Source organism: Callorhinus ursinus, unplaced genomic scaffold, assembly GCF_003265705.2.
Source record: "Callorhinus ursinus isolate GAN/ISIS: 27379988/994484 unplaced genomic scaffold, GSC_fseal_2.0 scaffold16, whole genome shotgun sequence".
Lineage (NCBI taxonomy): Eukaryota > Metazoa > Chordata > Mammalia > Carnivora > Otariidae > Callorhinus > Callorhinus ursinus.
The window spans coordinates 30,010,215-30,033,186 of NW_027397078.1; the positions used below are offsets into that span (position 1 = coordinate 30,010,215).

The following is a 22,972-nucleotide window of genomic DNA, read 5'->3' on the forward strand; positions in this document are numbered from 1 at the left end:
GGTGCCAGTTACCCTAACTCCTCCTGTTTCCTCCATCACTGAGTCCTGTCAATTCTGCATCCTGAGTAGAACTTGACTCAAGTTCCTACTCTTCATCTCTGCTGGTACTACCTTGATTCAAACCTTGATCATTGCCACAGCCTCTCTCACCTGGTCTCCCTGCTGCCAACCTCACTCCCTCCAATTGGCCCTTCACACCCACCAATAGAGTGAGCATTCCTCAACCCAAATCTTTCTTAGTCACCCCTTGCTTAAAGTCTTCATTGGCTCCCCATTGATTACAGGACAGACCAGGGACCTCAGTTGCCCCCTAGCCTCCTCCACCCGCACCCCTGCTATTCTTCACAGCCTCTATTCCAGTCTCACAGAATATTTGCAGCCTCCAGAATGTGCTTTGCCTCTGAGCTTTGGTGCTTGCTGTTCCTTTCATTTGTAATGTCTTTCCCTTACTTTGAAAAACTCCTATTTTTCAGTGCTCAGCTCTTGTCACCATCTCTGTGTAGTCTTTTCTGACTGCTCTGCCCCATGCCATTCTCTACCCTTTCCCAGCACAGGGCTAGCCCCACTCCTTTGGAGTTCACCTGGTCCCTATGATAACACCTCATGTAGCACATAGTGTCACATTGTATCATTAACAGTTCATTTATTGGCCTCTGAGCTCCTTGGGGTCAGCAACCGTATGTTAACCATCTCTCTAACTATAGTCCTTAGCTCAGTGACTGGCATACAGCAGGTGCTTAATAGATGTTTATTGGATAAATAAAGGAATCATCCATCTGGCAAGTATGTGAAAACTAGATTATGAGGAGATGCTATGTTAGAAAAGCAAGGTACAGATCAAAGAATCAGATCTGAGATGGGAAGTGTCTTGAGTCCTCACTTAAAATGACCAAATATTAAAATCAGAGATCTCAAAAATCACCCTGAGCAGCCCTGGAAGATTTTTTGGGTTCTTTCCTGCTATTTGGGCATATCCTTTCTTCCCTCCATTGTCTTGGGCATCCCTTTAACTGTATGAATACAGTTCTTCCATATTAATGTCTTATTTCTGTCCCCAGACATCTCCTCCCCTATCCAGACCTGCTCCATAATTATGGACTTCTCTTTTTTCCTTCTCTCTGCAAGGGCAGTCACAATGAAAATACAGAAGGGTGCCACTGTACACTTTTGTGGGACCATAATGCCTGTTTATTATGCATTAATCTGAATCAGTATAGTCTTTCCTGAAAACATAAGCACCTCAAAGGGCAGCAAATATGAATCACAACTGCCAGCGAGGATCAAACATTAACCCAGGGTTGTGATGAGGCCAACAAAAGAAATAGGCTGGTAATTGCCTTCCAGGATATCAATCCCTACCTTATACACACATACCCCCTCAGCACACACAAAACCTTTATGGATCTTTCATCCATGAACTTGCCCAATTATAATTGCCCAGCTGTGTCTTTAGTTGTATTCAGGCTAGGTCCTGGCAACAGAGACCTCAACATACCTGATCCAAGGATTCAGAACATTTAGAGATCTCTAGAGGAAGTCTTTGGCTACTGAAATGGTTGAAGACACATTCACAGACAAATATTTCCACAGGTATCATTAATGACTCGAAGCTGATTTAAGACCCCAAGAACTTGTCCAAAGCAAGTAGGAACTGGTACTTCCTGTTGATATTCATTATTATCAATTCTTAAACTTACATTGTGTGTCTTTCTGCCTCTATGTCAACTGAGTACTTCTTAATTTAACTGTTTGTTTTTTTCCAAAAGAGGAAATTCAGTATCAAGGAATGGTACCACCAGGGCTTACTTCTTTCTTAGGAGCAGTAGGCAAAGTGCCTGGAGCCCACAGTACTTTTAGGAGTCCACAGAAATGTTTTCATTTCATTTTTAAAATCAAAAGAAAAATTGATCGTCTAGCTTGAAGAAAATGTATTAACATATAATATTAATACATTTGTCTTTACACCAATGCAGTTGTAAAATATCACTTTTAGGTATTTTTTTAATGGAGAGGGGAATTCACGAAGGCAGAAGTGTCCACAAAAGTCATAATGTGGCCCTGATTTCTGCCACATTATGCTTGCAACACAGCAAGGTTAGAATAGAACCTCTCAAACACAAGTTCAGGTTCTCATACTAATTGTAAACTTGCCAGGCTGCTCTCTATGTCTTTCACACTGTGTGGCCGCCCCAAATTCTACAAGAGGAAAGTCATGGCTACTAGTCACCGTGTTGAGATGGAGCATTGATCGAACATGCAAAAGATAGCTAGATCCAGATCCAGACTGCTCTCTGCCCTGATTAAAGTAACTTCACCTCTGCCATTCTCTCTCAAATGTCTTCGTCCTGTTTTGATTTCCAGAAAAAATATCTTTACATCTGTAGGGATTAATTAAACCAGTGCAGTTGCTTCCTTTGCTCTCTTAAAACATGTATAGGACTTAGGTTTTTTATTTTATTTTTAAATGATCAATAGTACTACTAATACCTCTTATTTACTGGTTAGCAACCATATATTCAATCACCTTTGCAACTCCAGGTCTTAGCCCCAGTGTCTGGCAAACACCAAGTGCTTAAGAAATATGTTACATAAATAAATCACCTCTCAGGCAAGTTTGTGGAAATTAGATTATGTCCGTGGGCTCATTTTTGTCTTTAGTAATCTCACACCTTATGAGAAGGATCTTCTACCGGTATCACACTGGCATTTTAGGAGGTGATCAATGGTCTCTTCCCACCTCTCCCGCCTCCATCAGCCAGCCACTTCCTCTCTCCTGAGCTCTGTTCTCGCTCTTCTTCATCCTGGGGTCTGGAATGGTCCCCAGCCCGCCAGTTGGCAGCAGGATCCCCGCTCCGCCGGCCCTCTCCAATGTCCATCTCCCCTTCCTCTGGCCCGCGCCTCAGGCGCCCCTTCCTCCTGCCACCCTGCGCCGCCCACAGCCACGCCCTCCCCGTGGGCGAGATCACCTGTCCCTCCTCCGCCGCCGCCTCCTCGGGTACCCTCTCGCCCCCCTCCTGCTCCCCCTCCTCCGCCACCTCCCCCAAGCCCTCCCCTTCCCCGCCTCCTCCCACCCCTCGGTGTATATAGTAAAGGCCGGGCGCCGCACGCAGACACACACTCGCCCGGACACAGGCGCACACACACTCACGCACAACCGGCAGCAGCGGCGGCGGCGACAGCGGCTCGGTGACAGCGGCGACGGCGGCTCCCACCGCTGCGCACCCCCTTCAGGCGGCGGGCGGCGACACCAGACCGGAGAGTTCCTGCACCCGCGACCACCCCGTGGCTTCCTGGAGGCGGCGGCCGCGATTGCGAGGTAGCCACCGCGGTGCACCAGTGCGGGCCGGGGTCTCTCTCCCCCGCCCTCCCCGTGCGGACCTGCCACGGGGACGGAGGGGGCGCGCCGGGCTGGGCGCGCCTGGCGGGGCCCGGCGCCCGGGGAGGGGCCTGCTCCCGTGGGCAGGACGGCGCCCGGAGGCCGGGGCCAGCTGGGAGGGCCGGGCGGGGGCGGGGACGCGGGCCGAGGCCGCCACCCGTGCGGCGTCCCCGGGCCCCGCTCCTGCTCCCGGCGCCGCGCACTGGCTGGCGGGGCCGGAGAGGCGGCGCCGGCCGGCGGGGCGGGGGCCCCGAAGTGGGTTTCGGGCCGCCACCAGCGCTGGCACCCGGCACAGAGGGCGGCGCGCGGCAGACTCCGCGCCTGGGCACCGCACCCGGCCGCCTCCGGCTTTGCCGCTCTGCCCCGGCCCGGAAAACCCAGCGCCTTCCAGGCCCTTCGAAAGATGGATTCTGTTGACGTATCTGGCGGCCCTGGCGAGCCGGGTGGAAAGTTGGGTTTTGCCAGATCGCGCTGGGCTTGTCTTTGTGACGCTCGGCCAGCCCCGCATCCCCCCGAAGCCGGGTGAGTGTGCGTCGGCGTCCTGGGAGCCTTCGTGCCCCCCAATGCCCAGACCCGGGGTGGCCGCACCAGCTCGGGCTTTCTGCCATGTTAGGCACCGAGCAGCGTCCTCACAGCATTTTTGCGTGCGTTTCAGGGGTGTCTTTTGCTGCGGAGGGAGTTATCGCTTCTCTCGGCGTTGGCATTTTCGGGGTTGGGGTTGTGCTCTGTGTGTTTGCTTGTTTGCCGTTTAATGCCCGACTATTGTTCAGGATAAGCTCCGCCTGGGTGGGGAAATGGCATCCCACCACAGTTGCCGGCGAGGGGTAGAAAGGTTGCCAAACAGCTGCCGCTTTGTGTTTCCCTATCAGAAGTCTCTGGAGTAGGTTTGGGGCACGACGGATGGATGGAGAGAGGGATGGGGCACGGAAGAAGAAGGTGGCTTTGGAGGAGCGAATTGTCACCCACCCCGTGGCATGCAGTCAGCCTGCCTTTCTGCCTGCCAAACTTTTATGAATATTCCTTTTGTGGCAGGGGAAAGCTTAATGAATTCAGCCCAGTTTTCCAGGGAAAAGCAACCCGGCTTTAACAATGGTTTGAGAACTTAATCAATGAGAAAGGCAGGGGGAGGGGGAAGGGGAGGAGGCGCTGACACCATATCGGGGGATGTGGCTGCTTCTTGCAGAATCAGGTAGGGGAGAGGTGGGCAGGGCAGAGCGCAGTTCCTGGGTGGCCGAGTTCCCAGAACTGTAGGTAGCTCTTACCTGTGCCCGCTGGAGACACACACACACACACACACACACACACACACACACACACACACACCCGTCGTGGCCCCATCTCACGGTCTGCCCAGACCTTGGCGGTGGGGCTTGAGGGGCGCCTTGCGGCCAGCCCCCCTCGTCTGGCATTTTTAAGGATGTGTAAATATTTTGCTGAGGATAAGTGACATCAACAGAATGATATTCCGCAGAGCCCGGGTGTGCAGCGATGATAAATAGATACGGCCAAACAAAGTTTTGATAACCGCGGATTCTCATGGCTCGCTCTGTTTCATTTGGGTCTTTGTTTTTGTTGGTTTAGCATTATCTCTCATCCTCTGGTGTGATCCCTTTATTTAGCTGATTTTGGAAGCTTCTCTTTAGAACAGAGAGAAAAGCAGCCAGCAGGGAGAAAACAATTCTTAGCCTTGCATGCATCATGCAAGGTTTTCTGTGCTTTTCCCAGGGAATCTTCCCCAGCGTTGTCTAGATGTCCCTCTTCCTCCTTTTGAGTCTTCAGAATCGTTTGTTGATTGACCAAGAGACTTAGGATAACTTTGCAAATGTGTTGTGATGTGCTTTTGTTACAGTGGAGGGGTGGCAGTGTGGGAGGAGGCTAATGGGGAGGCTAGTGGGTGGGAGCCGCTCACCAGGGCAGCATTATGCCCCCACCCACTGTTTTGTCATTTGCATTTTCTTCTCAAAGAGGAGCATGGGGAGCTGTGCCACTTTCAGAAGTCGGGGGGTGGGCTGGAACACGCAGAACCATAAACCGGGTGGCATCCCAATTTCTCAGCCCCTTAGAAGCCCTGCGAGGCCACCTACCCACCCCCGAATCCACCCCCTCCCCCCAATAAATATCCTCCAGACAGCCACTTGTGTCTCATCCTGACTGATGCCCACTAGAGGCATTCCAAGGCAGCCCAGGCACGGTGAGCCAAGTCAGACTGGAACCTGGGGTATTGACCGCTTTGGCACCAGCCCATGGTCCTTTATCATGCAGAGAAACACCAGACTTCCAGCTGTTGAGGTTTGACCAGGGAAAACCTGCCCATTTCAGGAAAAAAATGAGAAAACAGCTTTCCAGGTGATGCCAGTTGCCAGTGTAAGAACTTGGTCAGTGGGCAGTTGGGTAAGAACTATAAAATAAATAAAAAGTCTTGCAGCCAGGAAACAGCCTGTGAGACAGGGCCTCTGGAAGGCAAGAAAGAAAAAGAAAATGCGAGAGGTATGTGATGAGGTGTTGCTGGGAGTGCTGTAGCACCAGGAGAACAAGATACAGCTCTAGCTCCAGCCACCCGAAAGCTAGATGGGACTGGCCTCCCCAACTCCATTGGATCCTCAATGGAGGTATTCTGTATGTGGCAATCTCCACACACAGCGTGCTCAGAATGTACAATAAGAAAATAACAAGTGTCTGTTCTCTGGCTCCTTCCCTAACCTTAGATCTGAGGGGAGGAGGGTAGTGGAGGGAAATAAATTAGGAAAGGAATTTACATTTGTCATTGCCCTCTGTCTGCCAAACACTTCACATGTGGGAAACCATGATGTGATGGAGGCATTATTTTACAGATAAGGAATCTGAGGCTCAGAGAAATTTCCAGTCGCATGTCTGAATCCAGATTTCGGTGGTTATGAATTAAAGGGGCAACATGTCCCTCTAACCCCTCTTCCAAGTCTCTGATTTATTTCTCCCAAAAGCCAGAGTCCTTAGCCCCTACATGTTCACAAACTATGGTACCTAACTTGGGGGCGGGGAGCCTACCAGTGAGGCAGCCCAGTCAGCCAGGGTACGTGCTTGTGTGCCAAGTAGATAGACCCCAAATAGTCCCAGACTATTTCAGATGGAAAGACTGTGCCTTGTCATCTTGGAATTTCCAACGCCCAACTGTTGCTTAATAAGTAAGAGTTGAGTGACTAAGTGATGGAGCTGATGGAGTGAATGGTGGTAGGGAGGCAGCTGTAAGTCATCGTCAAGGGAGACTCAGGGAGAAATCCAGAGTTTTGTTTTTGTGTTTTTTTTAAATCTAGAGATTTTTATGTTTGTTTGGGGATTTGGAGTTCCTGGTGTCGTGCTCCATATCTAGCCTGGGGTAGGTCCAAGTCGACAAGTTCATGTGATATGGACAAGAGCATTCCCATTTTTATAGATGACAAAACTGAGCAGGTTAAATAATTAGCCCGAGGTCCATGGTAGGACCAAAGGATGAGTAAAGTATTTCTGACTCTTAACTGTCTCGAATAAATAAATTCTCAATAAAAATGAGATGAGGTCTTACTACACGAATGCATCATGTAAGCAAGTCCCTTAGCCCCTTTCCAACCAGATGGTAACTTATAACCTGCTAGAAACTCTAGGGGCCAGTGGAGAACCAGGATTTGAATCCATATATAATTCTGCTGCTTCCCTGATCAGAATATGAGGGGGACCTCAGAGAACGAGGCTCTCAAGGAGGGGAGGAGATGTCTAATTGTACTCTCCCCTGTACAAAAGCCTGTGTGGGATTCTGAATTAAGCTTGATTTGGGGATCAGGGTGCCATCCTTGCTATAGAGTTGGCCGTTCTTGTCTTTGGAGAATGCCTCTGATTACCACTACTTCCTCCCACCTCTTCATCTGCCCCGATGCCCATCATCTCATTCTTTCTGGGCTCAAGGCATCTCCTTTGTGACTCCAGATTTATTCATGAGCCTCTTGAGTCTACTGCTCTCCTGTGTTTTGACGGCAACTGGTGAGGAGGTGATTCTGATGGTCGCATTTGTACTTCTGGATTTTGCACATGACCCTTCTTCCCTCTCCAGCCAAGAACACACACACACAAACACACATTCAGGCGCACGTAATTTGATCATGTTTCTTTATCTGCTTCACCAAACCAGATTGCAAACCCAGAATTGTCATGGAAAGAACGGACGTGACTTTGGTGATCTTCTGCCCTAGCCTCTGCCTTAAACAGATCAGAAGAGCTAAGATGGAGGTGGCTCAACCAGGAGATGCCTTGAGTAATGATTATGCTTGCTGGCTTTCCCACTGCTGTGGGGCAGCCCCCCACAATGTAGGCATGGGCCCTGGGCCTCTCATAAAAGCCCATTTTAATCTCCCCTTAGGGGTAGGGCTGGGCTTCTAGAATACCCCAATCCTTGCGATTCCTATTTCTGCTTTAATTCTTAGCTCCAATAACTTGACGGCTTACCCTGCTCTCACCTGTCACTCTTTCTTCCCACAGCTTTTTGGTCTTGCACTGCACTAATAGAACCTTTTATGATGATGGAAATGTTCCATTATCTTCACCATCTCATACAGTAGCCACAAGTCATATGTGGCTATTAGTAGTCAGAAGGTGGCTAGTCAAGAGTAGGGTGTGCTGTAAGGATAACATACGCACATAATTTCTAAGACTTAGTACAAAAAGAAAAGAATGCAAAATAGCTCATTAATAATCTTTATATCAATTACACGGTGCAATGATGTTTTGAATATACTGGTCAAATAAGCTACAGTATTAAAGTGAGTGTCACCTGTTTCTTTTAATCTTTTTCATGTGTCTACCAGAAACTTTTAAGTGACACTGATCTTTCTATTAGGCAGTGCTTCTCTAGAGCAAACTAACCACCAACCTGTGCCTTCAGCACAGGTTGTACTTCCAGATATTTTAGGGGGCATAAACACCTTCTGTCTCCATGGCAGACGGGAGGCATGGGCTGACAACCTGGCCTCAGGCAACTTTGATTTTCAGTAGCTAAGATGTCATTTGGTGGGGGGGTGCCTAATCAAGCCTATCCATGAGCATGTTTGCTCAGTCAAGTTCCCCTGAGGAATGCGGGCTCCTGAAACTTCATGGAGATGAGAGAGCAATGCAGGGCTGGGAACGGGCAGGGCTGGCTTGAACAAAACGACCCCTTTCCTTTCCTCTCCTCCACCTCACCCCACCCCAGGCTGGTGTCCTTGTCTAGTGGAGAGCTGTCTCTTGCCTGAGCAACTGATTTCCTTGACACCTTGTCTAAGAATATCCTTCCTGGGGATTTGTGCTTGGAGAATTGTGTCCCAAGTAAACACCCTAATGGTAAGAGCGGGTTATCTGGGGCTGGAGCCAATCTTATAGAAAGGAAAGGGGAAAAGGGGATGCACATAGTTATTTCCTGACAGCTTGATGAAAACAAGAGCAAGGAGATACATACAGTTTCTGTGGAAGAGACAGAATAAATGCAGAGAAGCCCAATTTCACACACAGTGGTGCTGCAGATGAGGAAACCTGACAAAGGGACAGTTCCTGGGGGTGGGGGAAGGCTCACAGCTGGCACTATGGTCTTCCTGGGCCCTTCCCTGGGAGCTGGGCATGGCCTAAGTAGATGGAAAGGGCTGGAATAATGAACTTGGGGCTGCAGTGATTTATAGGTCAGGCCCCGTGGCTCTGGCCCCTGAGGGGGCTGCCCCCACAGGGGACCCTTGGCTGACCTCCTTGAGCTCCTCGGAAGGAGCTGGTTTTGTTTCCCATGGCAGAAGCAGACTGTTTACTGGAGCACAGGAAGAATCCGACATTCTGGCGAAAAATAATTCATTAACAGCCAGGGTATTACCAGTTCCCTGGAAAAGCTCCTCCAGCTGCACTGTAGCAACTGTTCTTTTTCAGCAGCAGATTCGGGCCTCGCTGGCAGCCAAGACTGGGTGTGTTTGGGCGTTTTTGTCGTTGTTGTTATTTTTGCTTTTGTGCGTATGGCCACTTTTGCCTTATAATTCAGAGGAAGGAATGGTGGCCTGGAAGGGTCGTAATGGTATAGCTGTCAGCCATTGTTCCCTTCCTAGTTTAGGCCTGGAAGCTCTAGGCCAACGCTAGGAACCTGCATTTCCCCTGACCAAAGCCCTCCCCCATGCTAGGAGCACTGTAGAGCCACACAGAATTTTCTAGAACTGAAGGAATTTTAGAGAATCTCAACACCTGCTCTTAAGACCCTCTGGAAACAATTGGCTGTAGGACTCCCACCCCCCACCCCACCCTCCCACATACATACAAACGTCAGGCAGAAAGTCCTGTTTTGGCTGTGTGGGATTCTTTGCTTACTATTAATTGACACAGTGGGGCCAAAGTATATGATTCATCATCCCAGTTTTGAGGGCATTTGGAAAGCCAGGCAGGCATAACCAAAAGAATGGGCTGCATGTTTTGCTCACTAAGAATGATTGAATCTACAGTAAATAAAATGGAATGATTCAGGAAGCTTTTTATGCTCTGGAAAAATCTGCTTTAAAAAAAGGTTTTTGTCTGCTTGTTTGTGTTTTATGCCTCATGTTCAGAAATGTGTACCCAGTTAGCAAGAAATGGAAGAGAATGGCATTTCCTTGTTTTCATTTTTTAAAAAACTCTAATTGCAGGTTAAGTAATATACGATGTATTGATTTTGGTTTTGTATGGAACATAAGTACATAATCATTTTATTTTATGGGATATTAATTTCCATCCATTTAGACTGATGAAATATGCATTTAAAATGCAACCTATCTACCCCTGCCATCATTGTGGTATTTCATTTTTTGGGGGGGGTGGGAAGAAAACGCGAGTGAGCACATGAGCTGGGGGCGTGGAGGGGCAGAGGGCAAGGGAGACAGAGAGAATCTTAAGCCGGCTGCATGCCCAGCACAGAGCCCAACATGGGGCTCCGTCTCACAACCCTGAGATCATGACCTGAACCAAAATCAAGGATCAGGTGCATAGGGGTACCTGGGTAGCTCAGTCGGTTAAGCGTCTGACTCTTGATTTAGGCTCAGGTCATGATCGCATGGGTTGTGGGCTCGAGCCCTGTGTCGGACCCCATGCTCAACATGGCGGGGGGCAGAGTCTGCTTGAAGATTCTCTCCCTCTGCCCCTCCCCCACTCTCTCTCTCTCTCGCTCTCAAAAAAATAAGTATTTAAAAAAACTGAGTCAGACGCTTAACTGACTGAGCCACCCAGGCGCCCCTGTCACAGTATTTCTTTAATGTTCCTAGGTTCAGACTGAGAACCTATGGCATTTAATTGGAAAGAATAACATGTCCTTAGCTAATATATATGTAAAGCAACCCTAGATTTCAAAGAAAACGATGTCTTCTCCCTTTTAATGACTGCCAAAGATATGAATATTAAAGGCTGAGCATGTTTGGCTTTATCTAGAGCACAGTTTCTCCACCTTGGCCTGTTGACATTTTAGGCCAGATTTTTCTTTGTCGGCGTCAGGGGGCCTGTGCACTGTAGGATGTGAGCAGCCTCTCTGGCCTCTCTACCCACTAGATGCCAGTAGCACCGCCCCCTGCCACCCCAGTTGTGACAACCAGAAATGTCTCCAGACCTCATCCGATGTCCTCTCTGGGACAAAATCGCCCCTGGTTGAGAAACACTGGTCTAGACCAAGGTTTAATAAAGCATTTGGGGGTTTTGGCAAATTCATTTTGAACTAGTAAAAGACACAATTGATTCCCCTGACTTTTATATATGCTGTTCATGGGGGCGCTTAATTAACAGTTGGAAATGGGTCATGTGCCTGATTTCATTCTAAGGTTGGTGGATGAGTCTATAAGACGGTATAAGCACAGAGATTTTTTTTTTAAGGCAGGCGACTGAATGAGGCATATGTAATTGGGGGGCACACTGTAATAACTAAGGGCTTTTCTGGTTTTTCATAAAGAGAGCAGATTTATTCCTCCCTAATTTCTTTTTCACGTGCACCTGATTCCAGGCGTGCCTTCAGAGCCACCAGGCATCTTCGTCTACCCCGCCCCCTCTCCACTGTCATTTCTCCTGTAGCATCTTAAGCCTGAGCCAGTTAACTTAGCCCTTTAGTGTACTTGGGAGAGCTCTGTGCGTAACACTGTAGTAGACTCATTTCGGATTGTGGCAGCCCTTTACCCACCACTAGTGTCTATGTTTTCTGGGACTGTTGAGAGAGAATGTCACTGGTGGGCAGATGAGGCATTTTTCCAAATGATGGGACATTCACATTTCGGTGGGGTCCTCCCCATCCCTCCCAGTTCTCTCCCTCTCACACACACTTTTTTCCTCGTAGCAGTTCCACTTGGGAAAGAGGAGGTCAGCAGGGCTCCTTCAGGCAGCTTGAACCTCGTAATGCCTGCAGTCAGCAGCCTGGGACAAGCCCTTAGCCAGCCTCTTTCTGAGGGTCCCTTGAAAGGGCCAGAAAGAAGGGTTGGGCATTCTCAGGGAAGGCGTCATGGGGCTAAAACCCGGAAATGGGGCGAGCGCTGGGGGGACAGAGGGAGAACAGAGAGGTGGGTCACGCATTACACAGGCAAGTGTCCTGAGGTCACCGTGCCCTGCCAGTCTTTGGAGTGCGACGGGTGTTTGGCGGTGCTCCCTGCAGACCTCAGTGGGGGCTGCTTCATTTTACGGCCATCAAGGTAGCCTGACCTTTCCCAAAGAGCGTCTGAAGGAGTTCCATGTGTCAGGCTTAGCCAGTGAGGTAACCAGGTAGCCAGGCTACCAGTACACCTTCACTGGCACGTTCTCGCCTCCCCAGAAGAGCAGTTTGATTCTTCCTTGTCGTCATGAAGGAAGAGGCAGTGAGCTTGGCAGATGTCCACGGTGTGCCAGGTCCAGGCAGATAAATAATTGACTTGCAGCACGTGACACTTGGTCATTCTAAGTAGCCAGCCAGGATTTGGGTGATGGTTGCAACACTGGGAGAGGAAACAGAATCATAAATCTGGGCTTTGGAGGCCAGTTTCGTGGCGCAGAGGCCACTGGGGCCACCGCTGTGTGCTGCAGAAGCAAACAGACAGGTCCAAGTGGTATGTTGTTCCTCAAAATAATGGCAGTGGCAGTGGCTGTGAAACACATTTAGACCCTTGTCATAAAAATGCAAACAGTCCTCCTGCTATAGGGAAAAGCTAAATAAACTCCATTGCAGCTGTATTAAGTAGAAACAGATTTGAAAATCGGTTGTTTTTTTTCCTGAGACACTTATTTATAGCAGGTTGGGCAAAGGCTGCCACTGTCTTTTGCGGCTCCGGAAGAGTGTTTTCCAGATGGTCCTTGCTGTTTTTCTCTTTATTAAGCTTAGTTGAACACGGCCTCTCTTGGAAAGGTTCATAGAAACTGGTGTTATTTTTTTCAGATTACAATGACCATTGATTGGCCAACAAATCAATGGATGGGAATGGATTGAGCCTGTGCTGATGAATTTCCTTTTGCATTGTAGAAATAAGAAAAATATCAAGGAAAGCTCAAAATAGGGGTGCTCATTGTTTGGCTCTATATATCAGCTTCGGAAATCATCCGGGGCTACATTTTCTATCAATTTACATTTGTTTTTTTTTTTTTTTTTCTAAATTAATGCCCTTCTTTTTGCTAAAGCTCTCCAACATCCCTGTTTCCTTTCCAACATCTAAACAATGTCCAGATATATTTCAGATTGAGCAATTAGCTCTGGCTGCAATTTCCTTTTAGGAAAAAAAAAATCACTAACCCGCTAGACTAAATATGAAATTATTGAATGCGAAAATATCAATCTGAGACCATTTGTTCTAGGATCCTTTGTGGCTTATCACTTGCATTTTAAGAAGGCAAGAGAAGGCTGATTCTGCCCTGCCTTTCCATGCTGGACACACCCACACCAAGAAACCTCAAGCTTTGTTTTTGCTCTTAGGAGCTGGACAGCTGGATTTGGGGTTGGGGTCATCAAGGCTGATTCTTACAGCCCAAACCACACAGGGAGCCCTTTTGGAATGTCACATAAACCATTGGTCCCCGCAGACCAGGCATAGGACAAAATTTCTGCCCGTTCACAGTGAAATGAAAGAAAAAGGGAAATGGAGTGAGTTTCTTTTTTAAAGCTAAACCTTTTCCATTTCACAGAACTGCCCTTTATTCTAAAATGGCCTTCCCTGCTTGTCTTGGTGTTAACAGCTCTTTTATGAATGATCAAGATCGTACCTGGCATTTGCAGTTTAGTATCTTTTTTGACAAAGTCAGAAGTTGTCCAACTCATGTTGGATCCTCCATTTTTTCAAACGTTACTCATCCAGAACATTAGAACGTCTAGGATTCACCCAGGAGGCCAACTGGATTATGAAGGAGAGCCTTTGTTATTATTCCTAAGCCAGAAAAACCAACCTGAGCAAGAGTCCTGCTCTGAATTCCCTTACTCGACTCTTCTGACCCATCAGCCACAGGGAACTGGCCTTGTCCAGAGCCCATGGGAAGCATGGAGTGGCGTCTTCAGAGGAGTTTGAAAGGGAAAACTGGCTTCTTGGACATACTGTCTGAGCATGCAGCCTGAACTCTGGGAGCCTGGACCTTTTATCCCTGATTCTGTTTTCAACTCTGTTGCCAGCTCACACAGGTTCCACCCAGCTTCCTCCTCTCCTCAGTCCTGCCCACTGCTGCGTGAGCCAGCAGGGCTCACCCAGCTGTGGCCCTGGTCTCCTTACTGGTCTGCTCTACTCCTGTCCTTCCTCCTGCAGCTGCTGTTCCTCTCAATAAAGCATCTGTCTAGCCTTGTCACCCCAGCTCAAGAACATTCAGTGACTCCCTATTTCCTAACTAGTTAAAATAAAACTCCACATATGAAGCCGTCTTCCCATTTTCCGAGTCCATTCTCTCCCTCGTGACTGGCCTTCAGTAGGGAAAATGCCTCTGAGTTGTACAGTTATCTGGGGTTTTGTTTGTTCTCTTATATGGGGGAAGATTTGCAAGAAGGTTACAAGAGCTCTTGGGCATCTTTCTAGATGAAGAACACTGAAGCCCTGAGTCTAATGTAATGGACCATCCCAAGGATTATGACGTTCATGTTTAGAAAAAAAAGAAAAAAAGAAAGCCCCACACAAAATGAGGCTCTCTGGCTTCAAGAACTGGAGGCTTACTACAAGTCTCTTACATACTGCTTCTGGCTGGGGAGGCCACCTTTCTAGCCTGCCGACAAATGGGTATTGCTTCAGGATGGTACCGCTGACTTGTACTCCTGAAAATAGAGCCACTTCCACAGGCTCTGAAACTTGCATTTGGAACATAGCAGAAAGAGTCTATCCTAGCCAATGCAGACTGTCCATTCCATTAGCAAATATCTCCAATGTTTGCTCATAAAATCAAAATAGCAACAATATTACCTATCATTTATCAAGCTTCTGCTCTAGGCTGGACAGTTGTCCCAGGTGATTTACATTTATTATTTTATTTCTAGCTTTGTAACAACCTTAATGAGATAGGTGGATACTATGAGTTTCATTTCATAAAGGAGGAATCGGGGGCTCCAAGAGGGTTAGTAGCTTACACAAGGTCACACAGCTTATAGGAGGTAGAACTGGGATTCTATACAACCTGTTTCAATAGAACTTCCATTCTACACTAGAGAGGTACTATATGGTAGGACACTGGCTGTCCACTATGGTAGCCACTAGCTAGAAGTTGCTACTGAGCACTAGAAATGTGACTAGTGTGGCTGAGACCTGACTTTAAAATTTTATGTTTAATTAACTTTCTTTTTAATTTTTTTCTTAAGCATTTCAGGTGTATAGTTCAATGGTATTAAAGTACATTCATATTGTTGTGCAACTGTCACCACCATCTATTGCCAGAACTCTTTTCATCTTGCAAATGGAATTTCTGTACCCATTAAACACTAACTCCCCAGGACCCCTCCCCCCAGTCCCTGGCAACCACGTCTACATTCTTTTTTCTTTCTTTTTAAAAAAATATCCCCTTTCCCCCGACATCTGAGCCTCTGGTAACCACCATTCTACTCTGTTACTATGAGTTTGGCATTTTTTTTTAATTCCACATTTAAGTGAGATTATGCATATTTATCTTTCTTTTTAAAATTCTAAATGTAGGGCGCCTGGGTGGCTCAGTCGTTAGGCGTCTGCCTTCGGCTCAGGTCATGATCTCAGGGTCCTGGGATCGAGCCCTGCATCGGGCTCCCTGCTCGGTGGAGAGCCTGCTTCTCCCTCTCCCGCTCCCCCCTGCCTGTGTTCCCTCTCTCGTGTCTCTGTCAGATAAATAAATAAAATCTTTAAAAAATAAAATAAAATTCTAAATGTAAATTGGATGGTGACTAACATAACATAATCAAATAGAATAAAATAAAAATAAATGTAAATTGCCACATGGGGCTAGTAGCTGCTGTATTGGACAGTGCAGCTCTAGAGCATGCTCATTTCGCTGAGCCCTTCTGCCCTTCTGCTCCAGGCTTTCCCATAATGTCTTCCCAGTCGAACATAGCTCCTCCCTTGCTCAGAGGCCTGTGGACCGGTGGTTCTCAACCTTTAGTGTGCATTCAGATCAGCCGGAGGGCTTGTTAAAATACAGATTCCTGGGACCAACCTCCGGAGCAGGTGGGGAGTGGGGCCCAAGAATTTGCATTTCTAACAATTTCCCTGGTGCTGCTGGTGCCGCATTATCTGCCTGGGCTTAAGGACTAATTCCGGCATCTTAAAGTGGTGTGGCCTGGGGTTCAGCTGTTAGCTTCTGGTAGGTAGAGAGCAGCAGTGGTCGCTGGCTCAGGTCTGCTGGGGGAAGCTTTCTACTTGCTGCTGCCCTGGAGACCTGGCCCTCCACCAGTCCCAGCTTTGTTTGGGCCACAGTTAGCTTTGGTCACTCCCTTGGCAATTGTTCTGGAATGCATTCATTTTAATTTGGGGCTCCTTGGGAGAGGGGATGGAGAACCAGGCGGGGTGAAGGAAGAGGCACGATCTCTAGGAATTGTCTGACCACCCTGGTGATGGAAGACGAGTCTAGACAGATAAGCCCATTTGTTGTCCAGTCTGCTGTTCTCTGCAATAACCGGTGGCAGAAAAGTTAACTGGGAAAGAAAAAAAAAAAATGAGGCAGGTGAAGCAGACAGGTAAGGGAGCCAGGTCCCCCCACCCTTGTATCTTCATCCTAATTAAAGTCTTTGTCCCTTTTAGAGGGCAAAGGCCATTTGCCCTGGGGCAGGATTGGAGGTGAGGCCGGTGTGAGTGGCCCAGGGACCTGGAGAGGTTCCCTGCAAAGGGGACTGTCATGTTGGCCACCTTGACCCTTGATCTAGCGTTCAGCAGTGCTAAGAATGTTGTTCTTGTTTAAAAAAAAAAAGAAAGAAAAAGAAAAAGACAGGTGTAAAGAAGTAGCTGAGGTTACTCATGAAAGTAGCTTGTTAGGCTGTTTTTCTTATGAATATTTATAAAATAAAAGAGCAATGTGGAATCACTTTTTGTCTAAGTGTGCATAGACCTTCTGTGTTTTCTCCCACGGAGCCTGTTCTTTTCTCTTGCCGTTTTCCCTCTTTGTTTTGTTGTTGTAGTTGTTTCATTTTTGGAGAGCAGGAATCATGTGTCTTTTTTGTGGCTTGGTCTCAAACCAGCCTTCAGTCTCTTGAGCCAGGCAGCACTTCCTAAAGTTCATTTTAATCACCATGTTTAACAACCCAGCCCTCCTTGGCTCCTGGCAGTGTGCTCTATAGCACTTAGATGCTAGTACTATGCTTCATACAAAAAAGTACAAACACACACACTTCTCCCAGTTTGTTTCCAAAAGCAAGTCTTCAAAGGCAGGAACCCAAGGCCCATTTCTGCTATTACAGGGGTTTTGTCCCTGTTGATTGGTGGTGAAATGTCAACTTCCTGTGCTTTGAGTACTTCCATCGTCTCGGTTAGCTCTGGGCTGTCGCCCCACGGGCGAGCTCGGCAAGTCGGAGCACACCAGTGGGGCCCCACCCCTGTCCCTCTTGTCTCTGTCACCACCACTCAGCAGGGGTTAAGATCCAGCTTCCTCCATTCCACTGGACCTAGCCTCAACTCCATTTTGGACATTTAGGACATGAAGTGTCTCATCCCCCATTTGTATGGGGTGTTTCTTTCCTTCCTTGAAATCTGTTGCTTGCCCCCATCTCTGTAGTGACCAGTGCCAAATGCCCTATTCTTTGTTTTTTTAAGATTTATTTACTTATTTTAGAGAGTGAGCTTGCGAGCCAGGGGGAGGGGCAGAGGGAGAGGGAGAGAGAGAATCTCCAGCAGACTCTGTGCTAAGAGTGGAGCCTGACGCCGGGCTTGATCCCACGATCCTGAGATCACAACCTGAGCCGAAATCAAGAGTTGGAAGCTTAATTGACTGCACCACCCAGGCACCCCTGCCCTGTTCCTTTTTTACCACTTCCATGGATGGCATGAAGAACTTCAACTTCTCCAAATCCACGATGGAGCTGAAGCACCTGGTCAAGAATTTAGTATGTGTGCTCTCACCTAAACCACAGAGTAATGTTTAGAAATAGCTACTTTCAATTACAGATGAGGAAGTGAGCTTATGATGCTGAGCGGTCCAGATCATAATGAGCCCTGAGAAAGAACTTGGACTTTATCCTGAACAGTTCCATAGAGGCCAGTGACATTATCTAGTCTCTGTGTTTGGTTTTTTGTCCTAGTGGAGAATGAACTGGGGCAGGAGGGAAAGAAGACCAAAAAAAGGGCTCTGTTGCAGTAATCCCAGAGAGCAGTGACCTTGAACTGAAGCAGCATAGTGGCAGAGGCAAGTGGTTGGATTGTAGAAGTGTTTAGGAGGCCGACTGTGGGATTCAGTAATGGCTGGTAGGTAGAGTAAATGATAACACCCCGGTTTCTGTAGTTTGGGCCCCTTGATGGGTCAGGGAACTCAGGAGAGGGGAGAGATTGGGTATCTGAGCCCTCCGTCCCTTTGCAGTCAGGCGAGTGGGCAGACAGTCTTGGCATTGGCCCATGTAATCATCTTGAGCCCCCAATCCTGAAGGGAATGTGTTGAAAACAGTGAATGGGCCAAAAAATGGGGGAGAAAAGGAAAACCTGACAGACATTGTCAACAGCCAGAGCACCTTCAGTCGGCAGCTTTAAATACACTTTCCAAATGCGTGTACTTTAAGTAGGGCAGAATTTGTAAGCAGTCGGGGCGGGGGGGCACGGAGTAATTTTGCCAGTTCAGGCCTTGACTGGGCCCAGCTGGAGGAGAGGGGTTTGGCTGGTGGCCTGCCACTAGGGTGACCAACTGTCCTCATTTGCCCAGGATTGGGAGGGTTCCTGAGATAGGAGACTTTCAGCTTTAAAACCTGGGCAGTCCTGAGCAAACCGGGATGAGCTGGTCATTCCACTTGCCAGCGGAGGTGTCTCAACATGGACAGCTGGGCTGGTTGGGGCCAAAGAAGTGAAGACTCATTTCTTCCTGGGGACTCGGTATGGTGATGCCACCAGAGAGCAGAAAGGGAGCTTGGGAATGGAAAAGGCAAGAATGTATCCCAAGCCCTTTCAGATAGCTTCTCTGGGTCCAAATCAAAGTCTTCTCTTAAAGTAAGAGCCTGGGAACTCCATTCCGCTTTTCCGGAAACTAGCCTGTGCCGCATCCTCCTTGAAGCATCCCCCCCCCCCAACTTCCGATCCTAGGGATTCATTGGGACATTTCGGGTGAATTTCAGGTGAATGAACAAATTCTTTGGTTCTGCCAGCATTTGGGACTCGCAGGTCCTTAATCGGACGTGCAAATATTTTAAACTGGGTCCTAGGTGGGCAGAGCAGTTTCTTAATACGTTCCTACATCCTTGAAATCGTGGTTAGAAAAAGACTTTATTTTTTTGTTAACGGCAGCAAAATGCAAAATCATTTGTAGCAGTAGACCGTTTGGATCTTCATTTGCAAAGGAACCATAGCCCTCCATTATTCATAAGTCTTTTGAAACCAAATGACAAATTTTTTTGTCTTCAAAAGCTTCCCATCCCCACCCCCACCACAAGCATGTCTCTTGCAAAATAAACCTCAGTAAATAAGCAGACAACATGTTGTAAATGGTAGGATGGAGGAGCACTTGGAATAGAAAGCTAATGAAATGGCTTTTTTTCTGTGAGGGCCTGGCCTGGTGCAAGCGTCCAGTTCCATCCAGAAACACAGAGAGAAACAGAGGGTGAGGTGACAACACTCATCTGACATCAGTGACAGGGAAAAGCATCAGAGTTCATTCTCGTGGTGGGCAGCTGCAGTAGGAATAAGGAGGGGTTCGGTGCAGGGAAATAAAAGACGGGAAAACAGAGGGAGAGGTGAAAAAAGTAAGGTTTAGATTCTTCTGGCCACGTGGCTCAGGTAGTGAAGGAGCGAGAAAGGCCCCAAATGGAACTTGGGTCTTTGGAAAGAGCCTCCAACAGTACCCTGTCCTCTAATGAGTCTGAGAGTGAAAATGAGCTTTGTCATTTCTCTGTGCCCTTCTGTATCCCTTTATGAGGAGTGGATATCAGTTATAGCAAATCGCCGGCAGTATATTCTTACCCAAGCATAAAGGACATAGTGGCTAAAAGCTTAAATAATAGTATCAGCATTTTAAAAAGGTTTTTTATTTCACATACATTTTAAATAGGTCGGAATTTTTTAAGCAGTGTGGGATAGGGTTTATTCTTTCCTTGGTCACGTTTGATTTTTAATGGTAGCTATACCAGCTATATGGATGGGGGAAGTCCTAAAAATTCTCCATCACAGATTTTTATTTTCAGGTTTTGGTCTCAAATCCTAGCATACATACCGAAAAGTACACGTGCTGTTAAGCGTACAGCTTGAAGAATTTTCACAAACCGCACACCCAAGTCACCAGCACCCCGATGGAGACAGGGGCCACACCAGCCCCCCAGAAGCCCCCTCCCCACATCCTCTCCATTACCGCTCCCCAGCAGTAACCACTGTCCTTCAACAGTGTAGATTAGTTGTGTCTCACACAGATTTTTTCATTTGTAGCCTTATGTATGAGTATCCCCCGTAAAAAAAAGTCCTTGTAATTTTTTTTAGGGAGGAGGGCAGAAATTTTGCAATGGTTTCCTTTCTCCGGCTGCTCCAAATTAGGCCTGTTAAACAGGAAGTTTCTGAGCTGGGTCCCTGGTCGTGCAGGGTTTGGGACAGGCTGGTCTCTGCTGCCCAGGACGATGCCCAGACTGTGAGCCAGTAGCCTGCCCTTGGCATCACCTCTGCCAAAGGCAGTCACCATGCTTGCCTTATCTGGCCCATTAAAGCCTCTGTCCGATCTTGCAAAGACACGTGTCTAGAAGCATTGAAGACAGGACAACAAAATGGCTGAGAGTTCCCCGAACGTATTGACCTTCTGGAAAAGAAGGTCAGTCACGACCATTAAAACAGCTTAGCCATCGAGCTCCTTTTTTCCCACCTTGCAAATGAGAGTGCGATTGATTAATTTCGCTTCCTCACAGGCTTCTTCGAAGCTTTCGATGTGCTTTCTGCCCCCTTTTCTTGCTGCAGGAAGCAAGAAGTACGGATGGGGGAATAAAGCTATGGAACATACATCGTCATGTGTCTGGAGCAGCATCAGAAAAGGACTTATTTGTTCTCCTGGGCTGTGTAGTGCCGAGTGATTGAATGCTCGCCAAGCTGTCAGTTTTATGAAACAAATTCCCTAACCCCCTTGGCCCAGAGCTTTGCTCAGCCTGAGATGGAAAAGAAATAACTTTTAATAGAAAACTCATTGCTAAAATTGAAGATAAGATTTCAGAGTTACTTCTCTCCTAAGAATAAGATGAAATATTGAAGAAAGCATTTGATGGGGGACTCTTAGGGAACCTTATTTCTCACTTCTTGCTTAACAAACTATGTTAATAAAAATATTTAGATCTTCATGATGCATAATGCATTTTTATTCCTAGTGAGCTAGCCTGTTTGTATACACAGATGTTTCCTGTGGTCCTTCTATCATTGCTTCTGCTTTTCCTGAAACAATATTTCTAGCCAGAAATGGAATCTTATGTTAAGAGCCTAAGCCCCTCACAGACCCTGTTGGTTTGAGTGAGGGTATTTTTATTGCTAGATTTGGGGGAGGGGGTGGTGGGAATCTTCTTTTATTCAAAAACACAGAGAACGCTTTGAATAAAAAGATAATGCAATGAATCCACTGTATGGAGGCATTATTAGACAGTTCTTCCTTGGCTTCTAAATTAGAGCTGGCCAGTTCATCCAGGCACATTCATTACTGAAGGGCTGGCCGGCTTTTTAGTCTCCGTTCTCACTGTCAAAGCCACCGTGAGTAATGCTTGCCCTTTCATACAAACCTTAGGTGTGTTCGACTAGGTTTTACAGATTTTTCCAAAGCATTGTTCTCACAGAGCTGCAGTTTCCTTTCCAGCACCAGGAACACTGTGGCAAACGCAGCTCACCAGCGCAGTTTCTCTGCCACTCTTAGGAGCACGTGGAAATCAATTAAAAATAAAATCCGTAGGCCAGTTGTGCTACGGAAGGAAATGAGGTTTTACACATCAGCACTTTTCAGAAAAACAAAACAAAAAAACCTATCTTAATTGAAAAATGGCACAATGCCCTAGTGAAAAATTAAGCTTCAGGATTCAGTCCTTAATATCTCAGTGATGAGTGTGTATTTCCTCCGGTAGCTACCCCTATGAGTGAATTCTGCAAGAATCAGGCAGTGTGTTGAAATAAGATATCACTCGGCGTGACTGTTGGAGTGAGGCATCACCCTGTCTGGCTGACTTGTCAGTTGCTGCCTAAATGCCAGGAGAGGAAGGTTCTGGTTCTTTGGAGTCTTCTTTTCTTTGACATTTTAGTAGATTTTGTTTCTCTATTATAAGAAAAGTAGTACATACTTATTTGAGGAAATTTATAAATTTAGAAAGGCAACAAGAAGTGAACAAATACCGTTTGTAATCCTGCCCCCCAGAGATCACCACTATCAATGACTTTGGTTCCTGTCCTTAAAAGTCTTCTTTGTCTGTACATATCTCCTTTCTCTTCTCCAGGAGTTTGGAAGGTATATTCCACCAATTGACTTCCCCCTCCCCCCAGACTTCTGTTAACATACATTTCTGTAGTTATTAACATCAAGAATGAAAAGGTATCTATTTTATTACCTCTCGTGTGTGACAAAAATTTTCGGGATATTCATTCCTCCCTGTTTCACTGTCTCCCCACACTCCCCACCACCAAGTCTCGTTCACTGCCACATCCCCAGCACCTAGAACAGCACCTGGCACCCAGCCATTGCTTAGGAAATACTACATCATGGGGCACGTGTCTTCATCTCTCTGGGCGGCGAATGGGCAGTGGTGAGACCTGCCTGGCAAGGAGAATGTCAAGTATGCACAGTGCCTGGTACCCAGAAGGGATCCAAGATCTAGTAGCATTGCTCCCGTGTCTCTCTCCAATCACAGCATAAATAAAGAGCCTTTGGGGGTCCTGGACATTTTCTTTTCGCATTTCCAGTTGTGTCATCTGATGAGTACAGGAGAGTTTCGAGTGGGTTACTTTATGCTTCTGTGCCAAGTGAATCAGAAATGGCAAAGAATCAGGTGATCTTTCTAGTAATCTGCGCTCCCCGCCCCTGCTGTCGCATGCACTTCCCCTGCCACACGGGGCTCGTTGT

At 47.3% G+C, this 22,972-nt stretch overlaps 1 protein-coding gene across 4 annotated transcripts in view; it reads left to right on the forward strand.

Moving 5' to 3' along the window:
* The first annotated feature begins 3,531 nt into the window (after positions 1-3,531).
* The window catches only part of RAI2 (retinoic acid induced 2), a 76,174-nt gene continuing 56,733 nt past the window's right edge, over positions 3,532-22,972 (forward strand). For all 4 annotated transcript variants that reach the window (XR_012381058.1, XR_012381056.1, XR_012381057.1 and 1 more), the window contains exon 1: positions 3,532-3,898. The gene's annotated coding sequence lies outside the window, so the exon portion shown is untranslated. The remainder of the gene's footprint in view (positions 3,899-22,972) is intronic.